The following is a 1,084-nucleotide window of genomic DNA, read 5'->3' on the forward strand; positions in this document are numbered from 1 at the left end:
ATACTGGGGCATCGCCTTGAATTTTTAGTCGAATGAATCAACACCAGTTTTTAAAAATAAAAAGTACTGCTACCTAGCAGTTTGACAAATCAGCCAAGCCGCCAAAGGGTTTAATCCGATATTTTATGCAATGTTTGAGGAATTACACTGCTTTGTTTCTGCTGATTTTGAAATGAAGAATTTAGTAAAATAATTCGAGCTTATTTGGAACAACTTTGTTTTAAATTCTTTGGCCAAGGCCTGCAAATTCAGGGAAGAGTCAAGTAGATTACGTAGACCCCCTCCCCAGGGCTCAACTGGTACTTATTTTAGCGACACTAGTAGGATGAAAGTCAACCTTGGTGGAATTTGAACCCGGAACGCATAGATGAACGAAATACCGCGACGTATTTCGTTTGGTGTGTTAACGATTCTACCAGCTGGTCATTGTTTGGAACATAAAATGAAATAGTGATTGGAAAGCAAGCCTCTTACTACACAGTCAATTCTGGACTCAGTCCGACTGCGTGGCACCTTGGGTAAATGTTTACTACAGCCTCAGGCCGACTAAAACTTAAAGCCAGACGCATATAACTGGCATCAAATTTAGGAAGTAATTGACTCTCCAGTGTTATGTATGACATGAGTTACTTCCCTTCAGTTACTATAGCTTATGTCGAAAAGACTTGAAAATTCCATTTTCAGAGATTAGGAACGACTATGGGGAGCCCCGGATGAAGTAGGTCACTCGACCTAAGAGAAATAACACTAAATATTAGGACCCCGGATGAACAACGTCACTCGATCTAAGAGAAATAACACTAAAAATTTGCGTTATCTGAAAGTATTAAATGGAACATTTGATAGTCATTTTTAGCCTTGGTAGAAACACGACTCAGTCGAATGACAAATATCTGAAAAAATCCGAACCCATGAGGACACTTCCTGCATCCCGACTGGTCCGGATGGGTGTAATTTCGTTTGACTATTCCTTCTCGAAATATATTCAAGCGAATCTCACCCTTTAAAGCCTACTCAGAGTCAGAGTTAAAGCAGAGAGAAATATTTAAAAATTGGAACAGGTTAAAATATAGTCCAGACAGGT

Source organism: Octopus bimaculoides, chromosome 21 (assembly GCF_001194135.2).
Source record: "Octopus bimaculoides isolate UCB-OBI-ISO-001 chromosome 21, ASM119413v2, whole genome shotgun sequence".
Taxonomy (NCBI): domain Eukaryota; kingdom Metazoa; phylum Mollusca; class Cephalopoda; order Octopoda; family Octopodidae; genus Octopus; species Octopus bimaculoides.